General features: G+C 36.7%; 1 long non-coding RNA gene and 1 pseudogene across 1 annotated transcript; both read right to left on the bottom strand.

Moving 5' to 3' along the window:
* Positions 1–3577: 3577 nt before the first annotated feature.
* LOC148553320 (uncharacterized) lies at positions 3578–22225 on the bottom strand. Its single transcript, XR_015892242.1, has 2 exons — positions 20769–22225; positions 3578–4395 (listed from the first exon to the last, which is right to left on the bottom strand). It is a non-coding gene; the product is annotated as an uncharacterized LOC148553320 (long non-coding RNA).
* A 279-nt stretch (positions 22226–22504) lies between these two features.
* LOC148553319 (uncharacterized) lies at positions 22505–22914 on the bottom strand (annotated as a pseudogene).
* Between the last annotated feature and the right edge of the window lie 4271 nt (positions 22915–27185).

Below are 27185 nucleotides of genomic sequence, written 5' to 3'. Positions count from 1 at the left end.
GCGTGAATCAGAAAATAGAGGAAAGCAGAATTTCAGAAGACAAAGCATCTCCAAAACTCAAACATATTCTCCATCATTGCATATAAGTATAATTTGTGTTCTGCCCTTTTATTCCTTGCAATCAAATTTTATAAGTGAATTATTTTATTGTTTTCCTGACTAAGAGTTACAAGATAATCATAGATTGCTGCAAGCCAACAATCTCCGTGGGATCGACCCTTACTCACGTAAGGTATTACTTGGATGACCCAGTGCACTTGCTGGTTAGTGGTACGAGTGGTAAAAAGTGTGATTTACAATTCGTGCACCAGTGCCTCAATTAGAATTCCAGTCAATTTTAGAGGCCTGCCACTCCTCTGAGAGTGGTGGACATTTTGGCCCTCAAAGGACAGCTAGAAAAATTTTAGACTGCGGATTTTGTTGGCCCACTCTTTTTAAAGATACTATTGCCTTCTGTAAATCTTGTTCCCCATGCCAAAGATTTGGTAATATATCCAAGAGGGATGAGATGCCCCAACAGCTTATGCTGTTCTGTGAAATTTTTTATGTTTGGGGAATTGACTTCATGGGCCCGTTCCCAAACTCTAGTGGTTTTTTATATATACTGTTAGCTGTAGATTATGTTTCTAAATGGGTGGAAGCAATTCCTACCCGTACTGATGACGCTAACGTTGTTATCTCCTTTGTTAGAAATCATATTATCTGTCGCTTTGGATCACCACAAGCAATCGTGAGTGATCAAGGTACTCACTTTTGTAACAAGAGATTAACAGGACTACTTAAGAAACTTGGCATTGTCCAGAACGTAGCAACAGCTTACCATCCTCAGACCAATGGGCAAGCAGAGGTGTCTAACATAGAGATAAAGCGCATTTTAGAGAAGACAATCAAGCCTCATAGGAAGGACTGGAGCACACGGCTTGTTGATGTGCTATGGGCTTATCAGACGGCATACAAGACACCCATAGGAATGAGCCGTTCCACTTAGTGTACGGAAAGGCTTGTCACCTCCCAGTGGAGGTGGAACACAAGGCTTTCTGGGCTGTAAGAGAATGCAACATGGGATTTGAGAAGGCTAGCACTGAAAAGAAGCTGCAACTGGCAGAACTGGAGACCCTTCGACTCGAAGCATATGACAACTCCAGACTATACAAAGAGAAGGTGAAGGCTGTGCATGACAAGCATATCAAGAGAAGAGAGTTCAAACCTGGGGAGCTAGTCCTCCTTTATAATTCAAGGCTGAGGCTCATGCCAGGCAAGCTGAGATCAAGGTGGGAAGGCCACTACAGGATAGAAAAGGTAGAGCCATACGGAGTCTTCCACCTGAGTCATCCTTCAAGTTCCAAATTCATCAAGGTCAATGGACATCGCTTAAAGCTGATTTATGGTGAGAAGATGAAGGAAACTAAAGAGCTAGAGGTCTTCCTCTTGGAGGACCCACTAACAGAAGCAGATTAAGCTTATGGACCGTCCAACTTAAGGACGTAAAAGCAAAATACTAGGTGGGAGACAACCCACCATGGTATGATCGTTTCTTCTCATTCCGAGTCTATTTTATTTTAATTTTTGCAGTAGTCATTCATAATTTCTGCATATTCATCTGCATAAAAAAAGGCACACGACGCACAAGCATCGCTGACGCGTACGTATCATATTTGTGGCTGAAAAATAAAAATTGAACAGAGAGTTGGGCAGGAGTGGTGCTAGTGGCGTGCCTGGCGCACAAGCAAGTCCATGCGTACGCGTCCCTCACGTGTACACGTGACCCTGCAAATCGGCGTACACGGGTGTAGGGCCAGAGAGTTATGAGGGTGTGGGGCTGGTACTGATATCAGCACAAGTCCCATCATGCGTACGCGTCCCTGACGCGTGCGCGTGGTTTTCCAATAAGGGCCATCCACGCGTGCGCATGCCTGACACGCACGCGTCGTATGCCATTTTTACCCCACACCCCGATCAAACAGAGAGTTGTGCGTGCACGGAGCTTTCTTCGCGCCAATTGCACAACCCATGTCACGCGTACGCGTCCCTGATGCTTATGCGTCGCTTGGAAATCACGAACCCACGCGTACGCGTGCCCTACGCATACGCGTGCCCTACGCGTACGCGTCGCATGCGACGTGTAACATCCCTTCCAGCAAAATACGTTGCTTAAGTCAGGGTTTTTCTACTAGAAAGAACGTTACGTGACCTTTTCTAATATTAACTACTTAATTACTGAGCCTTTGTATAGATTTCGCGTTTCAGTTTTAAGAAAATGCCAGAAAATTTTGTGTTTATTCATTAAAGACATGTATCAAGGATAAACATTGCAAATAATAATAAAAATCATATAAGTATTATTAATAGTAATTCTTATACATAAGAAGTCATATAAACCCAAATACAACACCTACCCCTCTGTTAAAATAAAACCTCAAAGGACAAGAGCGAGGGGACTCTATGAAAGTAATTAAAGTCATAAAGAAAGCCTATTAATCGCTTGCAGCTTCATATTGCATCTTCAAACCTGTGTCACTGAAAGGATGGAAAATTTGGGGGTGAGAACTAAACCATATGTTCTCAGTAGAGGTCGAGAATGCCGTGAAAGTAAAGAATAAAGCACAAATAGTTAATTTCATTCGGAAACATCTAAAAGAAAATTAACCTCCTTTAAAAGCATTAGTTAATTATTCAAAATCCTAGAACCATATTTTTTTTATAAAACTCTTAAAAGTTTCCTAGACTGTATGAATGACCAACCCGTTCCAAGCATAGGTTCATTAAGTCTATGCTGAACCAGTTTGATTTTTCATACTTTACTAGACCATAACATAAAAGAAGTTACCTACGCGATATAAATGATCATCCTGCTCCAAGCATAGGTTCATTAAGTCTATGCTGAACCAGTCAGATACTTTATACAGAACTTGACCTCAAACATACCAGTCACGGCCTCAGGCCCAAACAACTCAATCAACATCCAATCACCACAATCCAAACAATCAGTTACAAACACAGGTAATGAGGTTCAAACACAATCAAGAGCAATTACATCAAGTATAGCAATTAGCAATTAAACAGAATTATTCACTTAAGCAAACCAATTACAATATACACACCCAAACAATGTCACATAGATGCATATGATGAATGTCTATCCCTAGTGCAGGCCATGAGCTCATGTGTCGGTTAGCACCTACATTCCCGACATTTATCTGGTCACGAGTTCACGATTTCCCGAATACAATTTTCCGTTCAAATAAATGCGCAAATAATTATTAGCAGCTCTATTGAGACAGCCTTTACTTTCTACTCACAGGAAATATACTCTTGGGAACGAAAAATTGCTGTAGGTATCCTAGTTTCCCTACAGAAGCTCTTGGGTTGCTTTAAGCAACAGATAAATAAATATTATCTCTTGGGTTGCATTAAGCAACAAATAAGCAAACAATATCTCTTGGGTTGCCTCAAGCAATAAACAAACATCTCTTGGGTTGCTTCAAGCAACAAACAAATAAACAAATATCTCTTGGGTTGCCTCAAGCAACAGATAATCATACAATAAGTACTTTACTCTTTCCTTTTTCTTTCATAATTGCAAGTACGCAAGCGGGACAAGACCCACGCCCTTGCCAACAATCTCGTATACCAAATAATATTTTCTTAAAAGAATCATTGAAGTTATTATCATTAAATAAGCCTTAAATATTGATTTTGATTAAGTCCTTATACTTTTATAAAAATTTGAACATAATCTCCTTTAAAAATAGGACTTAGCCACCCTTACGGGTCCCAACCAAACAATTTACCAAACTCTTTTCAACCTCTCTAATATCAAATCAATTCAGAATCAAACAAATTCCAACATTGAATCAACCTTATGACGCTAAGGTTCATCTTTAATTTTATGAACTCATAACTCTCACTCAGACATTCTCAGCACTCTATCTTCTTTTCTGTTTTTAGTATAGCAAATAAACTCGGAATTGTGCAAACTTTATGTCCAGGAGTTCATCTTGAAATAAGCTTTCTAACAAACTAAAGATCATAATTTTCTAGTTTTTCTAGCCTTAGGAATAGAGGAAAAAAACCATTACTGCTCTGCAGTGCGTAAAACCAGAAAACAGCAGCAGCATGTGATATTCAAAATTCAATATAAAATCCAAGTTAAATTCAATAACTTTAAAAATTAATATAGTTTAACGTCACTCATCCAGGTTTCCTTTCCAATTGGTTTCAGGTCAATATCATTTTTAATGAAGAAGTTATATAACCTAGAAGTTGACTAATTTTCTGCAGAATTCTGTTTTAAAACTTAATGAAGTTATCTTCTACCAAGTCCCATAACTTACTCATTAAAACATGGATCGCCCTAAAATTTAAGTCACATATGCTAAACATACTTAATTTTTACTTCCAATTAGTTGCACCTCGATATCCAACCAGGTTCAAAAGTTATAAACTTCCAAAATTATTGATTTAAGAAAACAGAATCTGGCCTTTACTGCATAATGCATCATATTTCAAAAATTCGTATCTTTTAAACCGCAAGTTCAACTGTTCTGAAATTTTACGAAATTAAAACAATAGGAGTAAAGTTTCATTTAAAATTGGTTTCCCTTTAAAATTCAATTCGGAACATTCACAGAAGAGCCAACAAGTTACTGCTGTTCCAAAAATTCTGCAGTAAAAATCAGATTCCACAACCATTACTTAAAAATTCACCATAAATCTTATATTTAATGAAAAGATCTCAAACTCTCCAATTCAGTCCCAATTATTCCCAAGTTTAACTAGGACTTGGTTCAATGCAATTCCGATCATCACAGAATTAGTTACAGTCTTTCAAAGTTACTGTTTTCACTTAAAAGTAATGCAGAAAATCAGATTTTACGGCTTAACTTTGAAAAATCATAACTAAATCTTCAGTTAATACAAAACCTTCAAATTTAAATCCTAATAACTACACTTGTTAAAGTTTACTCAGATTTTAATCTCATACCATTTCGATCACTAGCAAATTACTAGGCCGTCCTCAAAGTAACCATTCTATTTTGAAAACCAGATTCTTAATAATAGTTTAGTCTTTTAGGCCCTAATTCTTCACAAATTCTCAATCCAATATCAAATATATCAAATGATTATCTTAGTCTCAACCATTTATACATAATCAGTCAAAACCACAATCCTCTACTAATCTCAAGTCACTTTCACAGCCATAGCAATATACCAAACAACCATTTCAACAACCAATAATCAATAATTCAATCATCTACCACACATAATTACAATCAATTCAATCACAGCACCAAGCACAATCGCAATCACAATCCAACATTCATATAATCAATTAATTACTCACAACTATTAATACTATTTGCAGTTATTCAGTAAACCTTGTTGGCATTCCTAAATTAAAATCATTTTAAACCCCCTACCTCGATGTCACAATTACAAGAAACCGGAGACAGAATTGCGGCGAGACAGCTGGCTAGACCCCTATTAGTCACGCAACCGTTTCAGCCAAGAAAGCAGCGGCACTGCATCTCAGCACAACTGAGACAACAGTAGCATTAGCTTCCACAACAATGACCATGGTTGCAGTGAAATGAAGATTTCGAATTCAACGGAATCGAAAGGCAAAAACAGCTTTGGTAATTTAAAACGGAGCACAGGCCAAAGTTGAATTAAAATAAGAACAAGCAGTTTAATAAGAAATTGGCAGAATAGGGTGTGCAATTGGAGCAGAAATAAGGGAAAAGGCTAACCCAGGCCAATGGATGTTAATCCTAATAATTAGAGTGAAAACAGGGCAGCAGTGATTCCCAGCAATCCTTCCCGATGGTTCCGGCAGCAGAAACTCCCCACCAGTGGCTCCATTCCACAGCAACTCCAACAGTCAGAAGAATGAACACTAGAAGTAGAAACAACTGTGTCTATGGCAACTCCAAATCGACGGCAACAGTGGCAACAGTGACATCAGCCCCTTCTTTGCGTGCAGAGGCGATAGTGATGGCTAGGGTTCGATGAAAGTGCCTCTCCCTGATGGCGGGTTGAACAGTGGCGACGGCGATGGAAGTTTAACGACGGCGGTGAAACGCGGCGGTGATAGTGAGGAACGGCGGTGATGTGGCTCCAACAGCGCACCATCCTTCTCCCTCTTGCGCTCCACTACTCCCACACTCTCCTATATGACAGCAACAGCAGCGATGCTGCCTGTGTTACCCACTGGCGATGCTTCCCCTTTCCCCTCTTCCCTATGCGTCTCGCTCTCTCTCGATCTCTCTTTCCTTGTTTTCTCTGATTTCTTTTTTCTCTGTGTTGATAAGTTTATTTGTGTGGAGGGTGTTCATCCGTGAATGAATGGTGGGGAGAAAAGAAGCGTGGAGGAATAAGGGAGGAGTTAGTGTACCATATATGTGTGTGACTAATTGGGTGAGGAGTATACGTGTTACACAATAATGATACCTAAAAATAAGAAACATAGATTAAAATTACAAGAAAACATATACGATTAACATACGAATTTTACATAATATTTAAAATAAAAGAGAAAATTTAGATTTAAATATATTACTATAAAATTACTTTAGAGACATATATAATTTTATTTACCAACATATCAATGAGTCAAATAATAATTTTTAATTTAAATTATAAAATAAACTTACTAATCACAACTTATAAAATACAGTTAAACTCAAAATATCAATTACTTATATTAAATTATATGACCTTTCATTATTTTTCTATCATAACTTTAATTTCAATTTATATAAAATAACTAGTTATAATCAAAATTGTGCATAAATACTAATTGACTTAAAATTAAAGTATTTATCAAAATCAATTTAATCATTCCTAATAAATTAATCTTTAAGGGCTCGAATTAATAGAATAAACCACATTTATTCATAATAGGAATTTCTTAAATTTAATTATATAAAATAACCAATTATAAGAATTTACACAAAAATATTAATTAACTTAACTCCAAATATTAATAAAACTAATTTAATTATTCTTAATTGTTCAGTTTATAAAATAAAGTGTTCAAATTAATAATAAGTCATAACTTATTCATAATAAAAATTACTTAAATTAAATTGTACAATTCTTTCTTAATTTTCAATTACTAAAATTCTACAAAATATTCCATTATAATAAAGTTACTGAAGAATATTAATTGGTTCAAAATAAAATTATCTCTGAATCTATTTAATTATTTCTAACAAAATAATTTCTAAAATTACAAAATTTAAACTTAACAAGATAAAATCACAATTTATTTACATTTAGGTTTTCAAAAATGCGGGATGTTACACGACGCATAATTAAAACACCTCAGCACCTGATTTCAAATCATCCACCCCTCCATCCTAATTCTTTTCAATCTTAATTATTTCTTCTTTCTTCTTTCTTTCTTCTTCCTTATTCTTTCTTCATATCTATTACTTTCTTCTTTCCTTCTTCATCTTTTTCATCAGGTTTCTTTTCTTCTTTCTCTTTTCCTCTTTCATTATCACATCAATTTATGTTTCTTTCTTCTCTATTTTTTTCTTTTAGTTTCATTGTCCATGGTTTCTTTTTCTTTTCTTTTTCTTGCATTCTTATGTTGGAATTGGAATTTTATTTGGGTATTACCTTACTATACTAAAGCTTGTGTATATTATGAGGAGTGATTTGATAATTGATATTTTAATTTGGCTCTCATATACATTTGGATTATATTATTTTCATCCCTACTTTAACTTGCTCACCAAGTGTTTCTGAAAAAGCCTATGGCATCTTGAACTCTATTTTGTTTTACTCCTCTTTTACTTGAATGCCTCTTTTTCAAAACACTTGCATTCCACATGTAATTAGGATTATCATTCACAATTGTCATCATTACAAATGCTCTTTTATTTGGCACATTTATTACTTAATGCTTGAGTTATGCTTCTCATGCATGTTACTTGCATGTTTTTACCCTCTTGCATCTTATTATTCTGAATTGCCTACCTGATCTTAATTGATGTCTTACCTACATGTTGTAGCTACCATGTATTTGAGCTATCATCTTTTCTTTGGAATTCATTATCACTTGGAATTTTCTCCCTTCCGGTCTTAGTTATCTATATTTCACACTCTTCCTTTTTCTTCTTCGTTAGGCATGGGTACCAAGAAAGGAAAAGAGAAGGCCACTGACAAGACACCAGCAAGGCATGAAACCAAGAGAACACTGGCACAAGCACTTCCATCTACCAGTGTAAAGCCACCAACAAAGCGGGTGAAGAAGATTATTAAGGTTGATGAATCAGAGAAAGCCTTCCCTGCCCGAGACTCCGCACGGTTTGCTAACCGTTATTGTGAATAGATGTTCCCCATCCTAGCCGAGAGGATCTACAATAATGAGCACCTGCTCATTGTCCCAACACACTTTGTTGATTTTGTGGAGCCTCGAATTGAGAGGAGACAATGGGGATTTTTGAGGGGACAGCCGCGAGAGGCCAACTTATCATGGGTAGTTAAATTCTACTCAAACTTCTACTCACCTACTCTGCAGACTGTTTTCGTCCGTAAGCAGCAGGTCCTTGTCCCCAAGAGTGCCATACAGAGAGCATTGGACCTTCCACCTAGTCCAGAGGGATGGGATGCATATCAAGAGGCATCCCACAAGCACTAGATGTATCAGATCGATTGGGATAGTGTTCTTGGAGTTATCATCCAACCTGGTGGCACCTGGAGCCATGGGACATGTACAGATAGCGGGTAATCTGCCTTTTCCCGCCTTGGCCTCTGATTTGGTCTCTGCAGCAGGTGTGTCCTCTCGGGCAGGCGACACAAAGGTCATGATCCCTAGATCCGACCAATATGTCCCAAACGGGAAGTACATCAAGCTGCCAGTTCCCTCTGCGAGCCGGCCTGCAGGTCCATCTTTGGATACTCCTCCCTCCTTCACTCCAACATCATCTACACCACAAGCACTATCCATCCATCAGATGTTCCTTCAGATCCTTGAGAGGTTCGACCGGCAAAATCGGCGGATGGAGCAAATAGAACGCCGTAACAAGCGCCGATACAACTATTTGAAGGACCTCATAGTTGGTACGCACTGATGTGTAAACTTTTATTGATATAGAATTTCCTCAATTGAATGTATTCTCGTTGCAAGTATAGTTCTACACCAACAAAGAATCCTCACATGCAAAAATTTAGTTTGTCACAAAGAACAAAACCCTTAATAATAATTAACCAGAGTATTTGAACTCCGAGTCGTCTCCCTAGGAACAAGAAAGTGTATGTGTATTGGCTATGAAGGGGTAAAGGGGTTTTGATTTATAAGAGGGCTAAAAAAGTAGATTAAACAAGTAAGTAAAGAAAACAGAATAAAGAACTCTTGGCTAAGGCTTGGGTAATTGAGATCACCATCCTTGTCAACAAACCAAATATTGATAACAATGAGAGGCCAACCCATTAAGTTTACTTCTCAAAAGCTTTAAGTACTTAACATCTACTCCTAAGCTTGAAGTACGTCAAATAGGTTTGATCACATCAACCCTTAAGTCCCAACCTACCTACTAATTAGCTTTGTAGTGGGTTAGCGTTAATGGGTGTCAAATTAATCACTAAGGGTTCTCAATTCACCAATTCTATCATACCCAATAACTCAAGTTTACCCGATTCCCTTAGCTTAGAGTAAGAGTCAACAAACTACTCAAAAACTAAAGAGAACATTTCATCAAACATGTAGAATGCAAGAAAAGTAAACATCATAAATTACAATAATAACAAAATCTACCAACTATTAATTTCAAGGAAAGTAAATTCAAAACTTAATTCATCAACAAAAAGAAACATCAACATCAACTTGCATTAAATGTAAATCAAATCTGACATGAGTTCATCATCACAAAAGAGAATAAAATGAGAAATTAACATAAAAAATAAGAGAATCAAGATGTAGAATTGAGAAATTATAAAAGAAACAAGTTGAGATCAAGAAATTAAACATGAATCTAAGATAATCTAACCTAATCCTAACCTAATTCTAGAGAGAGGAGGGAGTTTCTCTCTCTAGAAAACTAACTAAAGGCTCATGTTGGCTAAACTAATTGCTCCCCCTTTGCTTGGACTTCAATTTTGCATGAAATACACTCAGAAACAAGTTGGATTTGGGTCTGGGAAGCTCAGAAATCGCCCCCATCATTTTGCCTTTAAGTGGGCCATGTGAGAGTATCAGCGCGTACGCGCCATGTGCGCGTACGCGTCGATTGGCAAGTTCTTCATCCGCGCTGATGCGGCATGTGCGCGTGTGCGTCCTTTCACGAAACCACTTCTGCGCGTGCGCGCATTGTATGCGTGCGCGTCCATTGGTACATTCCCAATCTTTGTTTCTTCATGCATTCTCCCCTTTGCATGCTTTTCTCCTCATTCCTTCCGTTCAATACTTGCCCTATGAACCTGAAATCACTCACACACATATCAAGGTATCGAAGGGAATTAAAGTGAATTAAAATCACTAATTTAAGGCCTAAAAAGCATGTTTTTACACTTAAGCAAAATTCAAGGGAGAATTACAAAACCATGCTATTTTATTGAATAAATTTGGGAAAAGGTAGTAAAATCCCCCAAAATAAGCACAAGATAAATCACGAAATCGATGTTTATCAAATCTCCCCACACTTAAACTAAGCATGTCCTCATGATAAAATCAAGAAAGAAGCAAAGGGTATTAACATTTATTCAATTCAAACTAACTAAATGAAACATATCTACATGCAATCTATCTATATGATGCAATGACTTAGTCAAAATAAATCAATCTCCAAGAATACATATGCAAGCATAAGGGCTAAGGTATTAGCAATCAAAGAAAACCTCAATTGGATTAAATCATTAAAAGATTTCACAAACTTGCAAGAAAAGATTATCATGGGTGAAAACATGTAGTTGAGTAATCGAACCCTCGCCGGATGTGTATCCGCTCTAGGCACTCAAGTGTATGGGGTTGATTCACTCAATTCTCCCCTAATCATGCTTTCCAAGATTTGTTTTTCATCTAACAATCAACAATTACTTTATGCATGCATACAAATATTGTGAGGACTTTCCCATAGGTTGTAATGGGGCTAGGGTCAAGGTAGGATGCATATGGTCAAGTGAGCTTGAAATTCGAATCTTTGATTAACTTAAACTTCCCACCTAACCTATGACAACCTAAACAATTCTAAACAAGCCTAGTTATCCATTCTTCACTTTTCTACATACTCATGCATTTCCTTTTGATTACCACACATATGCATTAAATTTATGAAACTTTAAACCTTGGGACAATTTGTTCCCTTCTTGTTGTATTAAATTGTTTTTTAAACTAAAATATATACAAGAACATTAATGCATATGGTTTACACATGATTAAAACATGAGCATGTACCCAATTCTTGAAAATTTTCTAACAAAACATAAACAGACTTTTATCTTTACCCAATGTTTCCAACTTTCCCAAGATCAAGTAATGAACACTCTCACTAGCTCAAGCTAATCAAAGATCCAAAGAAGACATTTATTGTTTTTCACTTAGGCTTGTAATGTGCTACAATTAAGAACAAATGGGTTACGCATAGGCTCAAGATTGGTTAACAATGAAAGATAAAAGGTTAGCTATTTGGATAAGTGAGCTAATTGAACAATGGCCTCAATCATGTAAATGCATATATATATATAAAGTAATGGACATAAAGAATCAAACAAATCAAAGATTACAATCATAGGAAGAGAATAATGCACACAAGAATGAAAGTAAGTGGTCATGTATGATGTAACCACACAATTAGGCTCAAATCTCACATGCTTGTGTTCTTTGCTCAAAACATGATCCACAAGTGTATAATTCAAGCAAGTTCTAAAAAAAAATTTCAATCAATTGGGGTGCCCTATAGATAAAATCCTTGGAAAATATCATGATTTTGACTAAGCTTAATATATACATATGCAAAATAAGAAAATGCAACTAAAACTCCTAAAATGAAATGGAAAAGTGTTGGGATTAGAAACTTGTTACCCAAAACGTCGAGTGGTCCGATGACCTCTCCACACTTAAAAGTTTGCACGTCCTCGGTGCACTAAATGAGCAAGGGGGTATGGCGACTCTCCGAGTTGCCACCTTCATCTGGTAGGTCAACTGGTTGCTGCGTGTTCTTCCTTCCGCTTCCATTTTTGCTTATGGTGCATCGATCATTAAAAATAAAATAAACACCGTAAGATGAGAAAATACAAAAGCAAGGAAGCGTGAATTATTAGAATGAGGTGAGTCACTAGAATTAAGTGAGTGAATTGGTGTGACATTGATAAAAAATAGATGTGTGGATTCTAACATTGCGCGCAGTTTAGAACACGCACACACACTAGTATAAAAAGCTATGTCACAATTACACAAAAGAAAACATGCACTTCACTCATTCTAATGTGCTTGAGATACTTTGAATGACTTGTAGGTTAACGCAACCGAACAAGTAGTGAAGAAGCATAAAAGCATTCAAGCAAAAATCAAGCAATTGTGAAATTGGATAATGCATGAACATTGATTGGTGTGTAAGTAAATTTGGTGAACAAAATGGTTTAAAGAGCTTACACATCAAACAATGACACTTATTAAAGTTGTTGCAACACCTAAGTGACATAGAGGTAGAACACATGGATGCTCTGGAACTTAGGAAAAATGATATAAAAGTCAAAACTCAATCACATAGCAAGCATGGTCCACAAAGCTTAGAAAGCTCAAAAATATGTCGCTAGGTAAGCTTTCGATCTAATTTCACAACTCTACAATCTCAATGCATGAAATAGGTGTTGATCAATTAGAACAAGCATCCTAAAAAATGCATTGATAATGTACAATTTCCTAACAATGGATGATGAATGCATGGTGGCCAAAATATGCAATTCAAAGAGGTAAGATGCATGAAGGCAATGTAACATGTACTTGGTATTGAAAAGTGTTACACATGAAAAGTTCCGAACCAAGTAACCAAATATAACCTCAACAAAGAATCCAACAATGACAATTAACATCAATGATGTTAAACTAACATCCTATTAGTAATAAGCAGCAGTAAACAGTAAACAAGATTAGTAATCCAACACTTATAATGGAAAACAAAAATTAAACTAACTAACTAACTAAAAGAAATGGTGTTACATGGTGTTTGGTAGTGTTGGATGATGTTTGAAGGGTGGAAAGAAAAGAAAAGAAAAGAGAAGAAGGAAAGAAATGGAAAGAAGAGAAGAAAAGAAGATGGTTGAAACAGGGCAATCCACGCGTGTGCGTCATGTGCACGTAAGCGTGGATTGATGAAATGGAAGCGACGCGTACGCGTGGCTGACGCGTACGCATGCTTGGCAAAGTAGAGAGTCGACGCGTATGTGCAAGGTACGCGTGCACGTGCCCTGGGGCACAAAGTTAGCACACTTCAGGCACAACTCTCGGATGAATGTATGGGAAGTGGAAAAATTCATTCCACGCATACGCGTACATGACGCGTGCGCGTGGATGGTCGAAATGGCTTGATTCACGCGTACGAGTAAAGCACGCGTGCGCGTGGATGGTGCTCTGTTTTTCAAAATTTTTCTATGTTTTCGCACCAAACCAAGCATTCCAAACCTCCAAACAACTACCAAAAACATCACAAAACCTTATTTGGCCTACTAGACTCCCAATTAAACTCAACTAATCAAACAAAACATGAAATTAAACCTAAATTACCAATATTTACAAAGAGGAAAAGAGAAAGATGTTACCATGGTGGGGTGTCTCCCACCTATCACTTTTGTTTATTGTCCTTAAGTTGGACTTATGGGGAGCTCCTCATCAAGGTGGCTTGTGCTTGAATCCATCCTTGAACATCCACTAATGCTTGGACTTCCATTATGCTTCATCATTCAAGGTTAATAACTCCAAGCTTTGATGGAGTTCTTCACAAACCATAGGCTCCCAAAGTTGATCTTCCTTGTGCGATCCGAGATACCACAATTTGTTTTCACACCCATCCTTGAGTTGATCATGGTGATTTCCTCCGGGTGGCAAGAGAGATAAATTCTCATGGAAGCACCAAACTATCCTTCTAGACCCATCCAATTGAGCACTAGTCCAACCTTTGCTCCTTGAAGCTTCAACCATAATGAGCCTAGACTTACAACGCCAACCGCTAAACTTCATCCTCTTTCGCTTAATTCTGCAAAGCGCCCTAAGTTGGCCATCCGTCTCAAGCAAACCAAATTCAAGTGGGATAATAAAGCTAAGAGTTAGAAGTTTTACCCACTCAAATGAAGGATTAGATGACAACCTAGGTGGAGGAGTTCCCAATGATCTTGACAAGGCGCGCTCTACTCCCATCCATCCTCTCCTAGAGGCTTCCACCACTTGGTAGGGTTCTTCAAGCTTTACCTCTTGCCAAGCTTCCTCAAGTTCAAGTTCTTCTTCACCAATGTTCTCTAGCTTTTTCCCATCACTCAAATCATAAATAGGAGGTTGAGTAAAATCTACCTCATCATCAATTCCAAGTATAGTGGGAAAGGATTCCTCAAACTCAAAAGGATCATATGTTGATGCGGAATCATCATAAATAAAAGGGCCTATTGATTGGAACACTTCTTCCAATTCTTCAATCACATTGTGTCTTGGAGGTTGTGCACTCTCCTCCTCAACATTAACTTCAAATTCCATGGAAGAAGGCTCTTCAATTTGTGACTCCTCTATGTACTCAACATATCCTAAGTTTCCAACCACTACTTCCTTTGGTTCAATCATCTCTACCTTCTCCTCTTGTTGCACTTCTTGCTTTAACTCTTCTTCTACACCTTGAAGCTCCAATTCTACTCCCTTACTAAGCTCTTTAGATGCTTCTCCACATTCAACAATGGGAGTGCCTTGATCGCATAGGCTTAGGCGGGATGAGATTATGTTGCCAACGGCTTCTACCATGATAGCCGTCTTGGCTCTTAACTCCTCAAACTTCTTTTCATCCTCCTCTTATTGCCTTAAGATATGAGATTCAAGATCTCTTAATTCTAGCATAGAGGCTTCATCGGGAGGTGGTGGTGGAATAGAGGGTTCATTGCTTGAGGGAAGGGTATTGTAGTTGGAAGGTGGTTCATATTGGTGAAATTCTTGAGGTGGTGTGTATGGAATTTGTGGTTCTCGGGAGTATTGGTGTTGGAATGGTGGTGGCTCTAGATATGGTTTATATGGTGGTTGGTATGGTGTGTATGAGTTGGGGTCATTTGGAGTTGAATGGTGGTGTGAGGCTTGTGAGTATGGTGTATGGCTATATTGAGGAGTGGGATCATATGCATATGATGATTGTGGTTGACAACCACAATGAGGATTATCACACACATTGGATTGATACACATTAGGATCAGGATTATACCCATAAGAGTCCGGAGGAGGTTGTTGCCATGAAGGTTATTCATAAGCTTGAGGTTCCTCCCATCCTTGATTTCCAAATCCTTGATGTATATCCTCATTGGAGCTTCCATTTCCTACAACATAGATTGAACTACACTCATAGCCCAAGGGATGAGAATTCATAGTGAAAGAGAGAATAAAAACAAATATTAATAAGAAACAAAGAGAACAAAATCCTAAACTAACAAAAACTAGCAAATAAACCAAAATTCAAGCTATTCACAATATATACAATAGCCAATAACATACCACCATTGATTCCCCGGCAACGGCGCCATTTTAATGTGTGAACTTTTGTTGATATAGAATTTCCTCAATTGAATGAATTCTTGTTGCAAGTATAGTTCTACACCAACAAAGAATCCTCACATGCAAAAATTTAGGTTGTCACAAAGAACAAAACCCCTAATAAGAATTAACCGGAGTATTTGGACTCCAGGTCATCTCCCTAGGAATAATGAAGTGTATGTGTATTGGCTATGAAGGGGTAAAGGGGTTTTGATTTATAAGAGGGCAAGAAAAGTAGATTAAACAAGTAAGTGAAGAAAACAGAATAAAGAACTCTTGGCTAAGACTTGGGTAATTGAGATCACCATCCTTGTCAACAAACCAAATATTGATAACAATGAGAGGCCAACCCATTAAGTTTACTTCTCAAAAGCTTTAAGTACTTAACATCTACTCCTATGCTTGAAGTGCATCAAATAAGTTTGATCACATCAACCCTTAAGTCCCAACCTACCTACTAATTAGCTTTGTAGTGGGTTAGCGTTAATGGGTGTCAAATTGATCACTAAGGGTTCTCAATTCACCAATTCTATCATACCCAGAAACTCAAGTTTACCCAATTTCCTTAGCTTAGAGCAAGAGTCAACAAACTACTCAAAAACTAAAGAGAACATTTCATCAAACATGTAGATTGCAAGAAAAGTAAACATCATAAATTGCAATAATAACAAAATCTACAAAGTACTAATTGCAAGGAAAGTAAATTCACAACTCAATTCATCAACAAAAAGAAACATCAACATCAACTTGCATTAAATGTAAATCAAATCTGACATGAGTTCATCATCACAAAAGAGAATAAAATGAGAAATTAACATCACAAATAAGAGAATCAAGATTTAGAATTTGGAAATTATAAAAGAAACAAGTTGAGATCAAGAAATTAAACATGAATCTAAGACAATCTAACCTAATCCTAACCTAATTCTAGAGAGAAGAGGGAGCTTCTTTCTCTAGAAAACTAACTAAAGGCTCATGTTGGCTAAACTAATTGCTCCCCCTTTGCTTGGACTTCAATTCTGCATGAAATACACTCAGAAACAAGTTGGATTTGGGCTTGGGCAGCTCAGAAATCGCCCCCAGCGTTTTGCCTTTAAGTGGGCCATGTGAGAGTATCGGTGCATACGCGCCATGTGCGCGTGCGCGTCGATTGGCAAGTTCTTCATTCGCGCTGATGCGGCATGTGCGCGTGTGCGTCCTTTCACAAAACCACTTCTGCGCGTGTGCGCATTGTACGCATGCGCGTCCATTGGTACATTTCCAATATTTGTTTCTTCATGCATTCTCCCCTTTGCATGCTTTTTTCCCCATTCCTTCCATTCAATACTTGCCCTATGAACCTGAAATCACTCACACACATATCAAGGCATCGAATGGAATTAAAGTGAATTAAAATCACCAATTTAAGGCCTAAAAAGAATGTTTTAACACTTAAACAACATTCAAGGGAGAATTACAAAACCATGCAATTTCATTGAATAAATGTGGGAAAAGGTGGTAAAATCCCCCAAAATAAGTACAAGAAAAATCATGAAATTGGGGTTTATCACCCACCCACCTCTAAAACCAAAGGACACCACAGACTCCTCTTCATCCAGTAGCACAGGCAGCCAAGGCGAACCAGATACTGGAGGCGACACTTCCAACCCTCCCTTGCTCCTTACTGATGGCACGGAGGACCATGCCAAGCTTTAAGTGTGGGGAGTTCAGTTCTTGACTTCCGGAGGTAAGTTCTCTCTCTTAATACCAACATTTGACTTTTCCTTTGTTAGAAAGGATAGATTACATGATAATAACTGTTTGCATGTATGTTTTGCTTGGTTGAAGTAATGAGTTTCTCTTCAAGACCCTTTTTACAATATTTCCCTAATTTAAATTGAAATTTGTGTTAAACTTGTTTGAGGATTGTACTCTGGAACATGAATTATAGCTAGGAACACACAACCTGCGTAATTTGAGCTTAATTATATGGTTACACTATTTAACCATAATATTTTATTCTTATGTGTTTTCTTCTCTATGACTGCAATCTATATTTTGTTCCATTCTATATGTCCATTGTTTAGTGTATTCACATGCTTGCATATGATTGAGGCCATCATTTGTTATAAGCCCACTTATCCTAAATAGCCTACCCTTTCAATCAGCTTTGTTAGCCACCTTGAGCCTTTTAATCCCCTTCTATTCTATATTTTACCACATCACTAGCCTTAAGCGGAAAAACAATTAATTACCCCAAGTAAATCTTTGGTTAGTTTAAGTTAGAAATTGTGTATCAATTAAGTGTGGGAAACTGTGGGAACTTGGGTTGATTAAAGTGTGTTGTGTTTTAGTGACAAAAGTATTGGAAATTTGGGTGCATACTCATATGAGACCATAAAAATTAAAAACTCATGTGCATTGATATGTTATGTTTGCTTTCATGATGAATATATATATATATATATATCAAATAATTAAGTAAATAAATGAATAATGGGACAAAATTACCCCAATGTTAAGTTCAATAAAAGATCAATGCATATGTGATAAAATTAAATAAAAGTTGATGCGTGAGTATGTGATGCGAAAGTGGAAATTTTTTGTAGCTAGGCATGATTTTGGAATTACATAGAGTGTGTGTGTGTGTTAGGTGAGAGCTTAGGTTAATCAAAGATTCATATTGTAACGACCCAACTTCCAATACGTCATGATCGTACTAAAAGTAAGGCGTTGCTGACCTGTTTTCCTTATTAACTATTTACTATTAAGCCTTTAGTTCGATATCGCGATTTAGTTTTATATAAAATACCAGAAAAATTTTGTTTTTATTAATTAAAATCATATAGCAAACATCACCAAGTAATAATAATCACATAATTATTAATAATAATATCTGTCATACAAAAGATTTCAAATAAAACTCAGATACAAATCCTATCCCTCTGTATAAAACAAAAATCTTAAGCAATAAGGGCGAGGGAACTCTATGAAAGCAAATTAACTCATACACTTAACTCATAAATATAGTCCAACAATCGTCCGCAGCTTCAAACTGAGTCTTCGAACCTGTGTCACTGAAAGGGTGGAAGATTTTGGGGTGAGAACAAACCACACGTTCTCAGTAGGGAATGGGAATGCCGTAAAAGTAATGATTAACATGCAAATAATTAACTCCAGTTTCCAATGTAGTTTTATTTATCAAACCTTTTCAAAATTTCTTAAGACTTACTTGAAACCGTTTAAAACCCTTTCTTTAAATCATATTACTTAAATAAAGTCTCAACCGCATTAGCAATTCTTCAGCTACAAATAGCATTCCTCAACCATCACAATAACTAAGTAAATCAGCAACATAAATAATATACCCAAACCTCACTTCACAAATACCATTCCTCAATACTTCACTATGTTCAAAGCATCAACAAAAATGTCTAATCAAACACACAAGCAAGTCACCAGGACAAGCAACACAATCACAAAGAAACAAGACAAGCAACACGATCAAATGCATATGCACAAACAATATGATGCATGTCTGTCCTAAGCAGGCCATGAGCTCACGTGTCGGTTGGCTGCCCGCAATCCCGACATTTACCCGGTCATGAGTAATCCCGATTTTCTGGATACGATTTTCCGTTCCTAAATAAATGCGCATATAATAATAGCTGCTCATCTAAGACAGCCTCTGCTTACTGCAGGAAAATATATATATACTCTGCTCTGCTCTGGGGAAGCGAAAAATAGCTGTAGGTAACTTAGTTTCCCTACAGAAGCTCTGGGTTGCATTAAGCAACTAATATATATTAAATATAGCTCTGGGTTGTATCAAGCAACTAATATATATATATATAGCTCTGGGTTGCATCAAGCAACTAATATATATATAAATATCTCTTTATTATATTACTCTTTTCTTTATATCTCTTTACTCTATTCTGGTTTTTCTTTTCTCTGTATCTCTTTACTCTGCTCTGGTTACTCTGTTCTCTGTATCTCTTTACTTTTCTTTGATTACTCTTTCCTTTATATCTATGTTACTCTTCTTCTCTTTATCTCTTTACTCTACTCTGATTTCTCTGCTTAACGTATGTATTTAAAGCTTATATAAATTTCGGTATGAATAGTTAGTCTGTCCCAAGTATAGGTTCATTAAGTCTATACTGAAACATTTTAACTTTTCATATTATACCTAACCCTAGTCGCAATTCAAGGACTAACGAGGTTGCCCTAGTTCGTTCACTAATCTCTGTCTATTTTTCTGTCATTAAAACTTTACAGACTTTTCTTTGGTAAATTGAACTCAAAATATTATAATTCCTTTCTTAACTAAATAAAACTCAAGTAATATAATTTTCCAAATTCAAAGCTTCTAAAATAACTTTTCAAATGAAATCTCAGATTTTCATAAAATTTCGGCAGCACCTCCCCTAAAACTCGGACTTAGCCACCCTTACGGGTTCCCTCTTTCTCAATATCTCATCAAACCTTTCTCAACAATTGCCACAACAATAAATTCTCAAAAACTTTTGATAGTAGTATAGAAAATATATTTCTCAAATTTCATATCCAAGTAATCACCAAAACAACATCGGCAGTCTAATTTCAGTTTTATTTTAAAAATATCAAACGAATTCGGAATTACGCAAACCTTATATCCACGCGTCCGTCTCAGATTAAGTTTCCTATTAAACCAAAAATCACAGTTTTTCGCTAGCTCTAGCTTCAGGAATATAAGCAAAACTGTGACTGCTCTATAGTGCCTTAAAACCAGAAGACAGCAGCAGCGTACAACATTCAAAATTTCATATAAAATCCAAATTAAATCCAACCACCTTCAAAATTAATGTGGTTAAACATAACTTACCCAAAGTTCTTTTTCAATTGGTTCCAAGGTCATACCATTTTTAATGAAGGAGTTACGTAGCTTAGAAGTTAGGTAATTTTCTGCTGTAGTCTGTTTTACAAATCATTGAACACAACCTCTTCCAAGTCCCATAACTCACTGATTAAAATATGGAAAACCCTGAAATTTAAATCATATATACTAACCATACTCAAATTTTACCTCCAATTAGTTTCATCTCAATATAATTCCAGAATTAAAAATTATGAAGGCTCAAAGTTACTGACTTAGAAAACAAAACCTGATTTTTACTGCATAATACATCTTACTTTTAAAATTCATATCTTTAAAACTACAACTCTAAAAATTTTAAATTTTTATGAAATTAAAGAACTAGGACCAGAGTTTCATTTAAAATTGGTTCCATTTCAAAATTCAAACTGGAGAAGTTTTAATAGAGGAAAAAAGTTGCTGCTGTCTTAAGCGTCCTGCAGAAAACCAGATTTGGCATTCCTAATTCAAAAATTTACCATAAATCATAAACTTAATGAAAAAGCTTCAAATTCACCAGTCCAGCTTCCTATATCCCAAAGCTTAATCCAGATTTGGTTCCACACAATTCTGATCATCACAGAATTAGTTATAGATTTTCAAAATCTCCGGCTTCATTTAAAAGTAATGCAGAAAATCATGTTTTACATTTTAACTTTGAAAAATCTTAACTAGTTCTATAGTTAATTCAAAATTCCCAAAACTGAATCCCAACAACAACTTTAATTACAGTTTACTCAGCCTGTACTCTCATATCATTTCGATTATCGTTGAATAACTGATTCACTTCCAACGTCATCTTTTAATCTCAAAAATCAGATTTTTAGCAACTAGTTCAACATTTTAAGATTCAATCTTCCAATTGTTCCTTAAGCCCAACTTCAATTAATCACTAACTAAACCCATTACAATAAACCAACTCAACAGCAATAGTTTCAATTTGACCCATCAAAATACCGAAATCACAATAATCTCTCATCAAACAATTTATAATTCAATCTCACAAAATCAACAAATTCAACCAAAGTTCCAATCAAAAATCTCAATCATTCCAATCATAATTTCAGCCACACAACTCAACTAATTCAGTATAATCACATAGAGTCAGAACTTTTCAACAATTCCATCCATATCAAAGAAAATAATATCAATTACAACTTCAAACACTCACAACAAAGCCCAAAGACATTCACAGCCATAACCTGAATTCAATAATCCAATTGAAACACTAAAACATCATCAAATTTAATCCAAAATTCACAACCTCAAACCAAGCTTATTTCTATCAATTAGTCTCTCATAATAACAAAACCAATTACATTCACAGCAACAATCCAAACTCAATTCATCAATTTTCCATACGACAGCTTTTCAATAATTAACTCGGCATATTTCAATTTAACTAAATTAATCATTATTCACAACAGCATCTAAATTCAATCACAGCTTAGAATAATCACAACAACTAGCTAATTTCAAATGCATTTCAAGTCATTTATGTCAATTAAGAAATTCTTAACCATTGTTAACCATTTGCACTTATCCAAATAACTTTGTAGGCATTCTAAATTAAAAACGTTTAACTTTAAAAATAAATCCCATACCTCAGAGTGTCGAAATCCATAGAAGTTGGGAATGCTATACTCATCAACAACAACCCTAATAGCAGCCATATCATCTCAAAGTAGTAGCAGCAACAGTTTGTCATCTCCGATCGATGGCAGCAGCACTCTATCAGGTTCTGACATCCGTTCTGTTCCCTTACCAGCAACCATAGTGGTTTTTGGGCAGTTCTAGTAGCAATTTCCAACACCCATTTAGCTCTCTTTGTGGCAACCACGATGATTCTGGGAAGCTCCAGTGATGATAGAAGGCCTCAGCATCAGCCAAACAGCGATGATAACGATTCAGAGTGGAGCCAGAGCAGGGCCAGACCAACAATAACAGTTCCAGCAGTGGCGGTGGTGTCTTCTCGGATTCCAGAAACCAGAGGCAGAAGCAGACTGGCTAGCTTCTCCATTTGGTCCTCCAGCGATGATGTCCGGCGATGCAGCGGCTCAGTGACGGCGACGACTTCCATCGACGGTAGCGGCGGTGAAGAGACGTGGCTGCAGTGACAGAAGACTTCTCCATCGTCCTCTATTGCGTCGTATCTCTCTCTCTCCCTCCTTAGATTCGTGCTTGCTCTCTCTCCAGCGACGGCGGCTCCGACCACACCAGAGACGATGGCGACGGTGATGCACGGAACTCCTCCAGCGACGGTGACACTAGTGGCTTCAACAACTGTGACGTGACCCTCTGCGGCAGAACAGCCCATCGTGGTGTCCCTTTCTCACTCTTCTCTGGCACGCTTGACTTCTCTTCCTCCACGAACGGCGACAGCAACGACGTGGAGTACGGCGGCACGGCGCGATGGCAGCGGCGTCTTCCTTCTTTTCCATCGATGAGTGTGGAGTTGTGCATGTGTGTTGCGTTGATGAGAGGGTGGTGAGGCTGAGCACGCGTGGAGCTGAGGTGAGGGTGTGTGATGGGGGCGGGGGGTTAACGGCGCTGACTTGGGGATTAAGGGTGAGTGTGTTACGCTGAAGAATGGTGGGGTGCGGCTGAAGAAAATGGGGTTTAGGGTTAGGGTTCTTCAATTTGGGGAAATTAGGGTTTCTGAGTTTGATTTGGGAATTAGGGTTAGAAATTAGGAATTTTATAAAGTAATATGGATAGATATGAATAGATATTTTGATAAAATTGAAGGGTAGAGTAATTTTAAAATCAAATGTACTCTATTAAAAATATTTAGGAACATTATTTATCATCATATTACTAAGTTCAATCAATTATTTCTAATTTAAAATATAAAATGAACATGTTAATTATATTTTGAAAAGTACAATTTAAATTCAAATATCAATTTTCTAAATTAAATCATATAAATCTCTATTATTTTTCTATCTCCAAAACTTTAATTTCAATTTATAAAATAATTAATTATAATAAAAATGGTACATAAATATTAATTGACTTAAACTTGAGGTATTTATAAATATCAATCTAATCATTTTTAATAAATTAATCTATAAGAACTCAAATCAATAAAATAAACCATAATTTATTCATAATAAAAATTATTGAAATTAAATTATACAATTCTTTCTTATTTTTTAATTACAAAAATTAAAATTTCAATTATACCAAATATCTAATAAAGATTATATAAAAATTCTAATTAATTTAAACTCCAATTATTATGAAACTCCATTTAATTACCTTTAGTAATATAATTTTCTTAAAATAAAATTATCAGCAAATAAAATAAATCACAAATAACTAATTATTTGATTTTCAAGAACTAGGGTTGTTACACATATTATAGCTCACTTGGCCATACATATATCCTCGCCCTTACCTTAGCCCTATTACAACCTTGAAAAGATCTCAGGATGTTTGCATTGGTATACTAAATTTTTGTTGATTGGTTAGATGAAGAACAAAGTTTTAGAAAGCATGACTAGAAAAGATGTGAGTGAATTAACCCTAGACACTTGAGAGAGTTAGAGTGATATACACTACCAGTGAGGGTTCAATGCTTGATTCTATGTTCCCTGCTTTCATGAGCAATCTTCTTACAAGTTTACTTGTCTTTACTGTATGATTTGAATTAGTGGAATCTGATTTATATTTGTCTTGGAGAACTTGGTTATTTTCAACCAAGTAGATAGAAACATCTTAGTATGATATAGTTGCATTCATATATAGGTTGCATTTCATGAGTCTTACTTTCCCCTATTCATTCTTTTTGTCTCCTTGAGCTTAGCAAGAGGACATGCTAATGTTTAAGTGTGGGGAGTTTGATAAACCGCTATTTTATGGTTTATCTTATGCTAATTTGAATGGTTTTTATCAGGTCTTTGCACACTTATTCATACAATTGCATGATTTTACAATTGCTTCCTAGTTTTGTTCTATGATTGAAAACTCGCTTCCTAGATCTTTAAATTGTATATTTTTATCCTCCTTTATACCATTCGATGCCGTGATGTGTGCGTTAAGTGTTTTCAGGCTTTATAGGGCAGGAATGGCTTGGAGGATGGAAAGGAAGCTTGCAAAAATGGAGGGAGCACAAAATAAAGGAGACAACCAGCGAGAAGTGACGCGCACGCATGGCTCACGCGTGCGCGTGAATTGGAGTTTGCACGGCGTACGCGTGAGATGCGAAGATGACCAGCGATGCGTACGTGTGACATGCGCTACCTGCAGAAATCGCAGAAAATGCTGGGGGTGATTTTGGGCTGAGTTTAGACCCAGTTTTTGGCCCAGAAACACAGACTAGAGCCAGGGGACAAGCAGAGACTTGACAACAAATCTCATATCGCATAGTTTTAGTTTTAGATTGGAATCTCAGAGAGAAAATTACTACTTTCTCTAGGTTTTCCTCACATTCATAGATTTCTAGTTTTGATGTTTTTGATGCTTTTGCTTTGGATATTGAGAAGAGTCACTACCTCCGTTGAAGTTGCTATTCTAGTTTGTTTCCTTATTCCTTTACTCTTTTAATTGCCCATTAATCCTGTTCAGATAAGGATGTTGCATTTTGGAATTTATTAATGCAAAAAATTACTTTTACCTTTAATTAATTTTCAGTTCCTATTTTATCTAATTTATCATGTCTTCTTCTTATTCCCCTTATATGTCTGTGAACGTTATATTCATGTCAATGGAGTAGACTCCCAACTTGACTTGGGGATTGATTAAAAGGAGACCCTTGAGTTGGAATACTCAAGTTGTTGGCTAATTCTCTATTTGCTAACGCTAATCCTTCCATAAGGAGAGGGTTAGGACTTGCGAATAAGAGTTAGATCAATCACTTGACTTTCCTTTATTTAGTAAGGGTTAACTAAGTGAAAACAACGACCTCTTGCTACTCCACTTGGGAAAATCCAACAAGGATAGAACTTCCAATTAATCTTCCCCCGGTCAAGGCTTTTACTTTGATTATATAAATTCTCTTGCTAATTTCCATTGCCTTAATTTACAATCATTTATTTTTCTGTTCTCCAACTCTTAAAATTTTTCGGAAAACCCCTGATTAATAAAATAGCACTCTTTTGTCAACTCGTTGGGAGACGACCTAGGATTTCTACTCCCAGTATTTTTATTCTAAAATTGTGACAACCCTTTCTAAATTGATAAGCGGATTTTCGTCGGTTAGGAACTGTACTCGCAACGTTATTTCTATACTAATTTCTTATTCGGCTAACTTTCGCCATGTCAGTCTTGCTTTTGAAAAGTTTGAGTCTTTCTGTGGAAGATTGCATCTTTGTGCCTGATTATTGATGTGATGTGCGCTTTTTTTGTGTTTCTGGTGGTTTTTGCTTCCTTAGGGCTTTTTGGCTCGTCATTGTTCCTATCTCTTAGCTTTTTGTTTGAACCGATGGTATAGAAAGGTTGTAGCTTGGATGATGAATTGTTGGTAGAAAAAAGGTTGTAGCTTTTTGATGATTTTTGCGTGGTCTGTTGATGATAATGGTTTTTGTTGTTTGTATGGAGTGACGCTATCAGAAAAGAATTGATCTTTTTCTATTGAGAGGTGTTAGGGCATAGATTTGTTCGACTTCCCTTTTTCTGAGTTCTTGCATTGTTGTTGCCTCCAAAAGGGTGCCCCTAGACTTTAGTGTAGGTCATGGAGTTTCCCTTTTTGCTGCCTCCTCTGACGCTCATTTTCTTGCTTTTGTTATTGTCTGAGTTGTTTCCTAATTGCCTGAGTTGCTTGGTAGTGACCCCTCTTTTTCTTTTTCTTACTGTGGGGATATTTGGCCTTATGTCTTCACGAAAGAATATCGTCGAGAAGTCTTCGAATATACCTACTAGTATGGCCGACTGGGTGGATTCAATAGTTCTAATGTGTGTTACTGTGGTCAATTTGGAGTACCGTGAGAAGCTTAGAAGATTTCGTAGAATTTGTAGCAATAGGGATGATGAAAAGAACTATGAACTAGTGTCTCCTGACCCTGAGGAGCGGGTTTGTTTTCCTTCTTTAACTCAGGGGGAACGTACCTTTTTCTATGTGTATGACTACTTTTTTAGTCATCTGAGTATTACCATCCCCTTTTTTGCTTTTGAGACCGACCTATTGTGGTCCTGCAATATTGCCCCGTCTCAGCTCCATCCTTCATAATAAATTTTCAACTGTTCTTTCAAGAATTGGGTGTCCGACCTTCTCAAACTCTTTTTCTACATTTTTTTGTGTTAACTAAACCTGGGGTAGCCAAGAAGAAAGTCTCTTGGATTTCATTCCGGGCTACCCAAGGAAAGAAAGTTTTTTCGATCTACGACGAATCCTTCCGTGACTTCAAGAACTATTATTTCAAGGTTCGAGATGTTAAGGGAGCTCGGCCTTTCTTTTTAGATGAAAATGATGAACGTACTTTTCCTTTTTCGTGGCAAGAGAATGTGGTAGTAGTCAAATATCCTTGGGAGAGTCTGAGTGAGGTCGAGCAGGCTTTTGTTAGTGTGTTAGAGGAAAACTGGGGGGAGCCTCCTCATCTCGACACGAAGAGCTTTCTAGGAGATCCTTCCCTCCTTCATGCTGAACTG

This window comes from Arachis ipaensis, chromosome B7 (genome assembly GCF_059453495.1).
Source record: "Arachis ipaensis isolate K30076 ecotype BB chromosome B7, ASM5945349v1, whole genome shotgun sequence".
Lineage (NCBI taxonomy): Eukaryota > Viridiplantae > Streptophyta > Magnoliopsida > Fabales > Fabaceae > Arachis > Arachis ipaensis.
Note: the sequence above shows the minus strand (reverse complement) of the source record. Positions and strands in the feature narration are given on the sequence as shown.